Raw genomic sequence first — 411 nt, forward strand, 5'->3', positions numbered from 1 at the left:
ATCAATTCAATGGAGAAAATACCTGGATAAAAAGCAGACGTGTATATTCACTGGGGCTGATTTTGGTCTGTCATTGTCTGAGAGAAAAAAATAACACAGCACAAGTTCCAAACAGTGTTTTGTCTTCCACTTTCTGAATATAACCTCTCAGTCTGGCACACATAAAGAGAAAATAAGTTTTAAAGATTTTTTTCGTATTTCCTGCCACAACAAAGATCTTCAAACAACAGAAAACAAATACTCTTGAGTAGTCCAAGCAGTCTTCTTTCTAAAAGATATTGTCTGTCTTTTCTCTCTCTCTACAAATGAAATTCATGTTCTCTATTAGACCTATCTCAGATGTTTGGCCCAGAAAAGTATGGATACTTCACATCGCTTCTTTCATTGCCCAGCTCTTCCATAGATAAGCTG

Source organism: Phaethon lepturus, unplaced genomic scaffold (genome assembly GCF_000687285.1).
Source record: "Phaethon lepturus isolate BGI_N335 unplaced genomic scaffold, ASM68728v1 Scaffold39338, whole genome shotgun sequence".
NCBI classification, from domain to species: Eukaryota; Metazoa; Chordata; class Aves; order Phaethontiformes; family Phaethontidae; genus Phaethon; species Phaethon lepturus.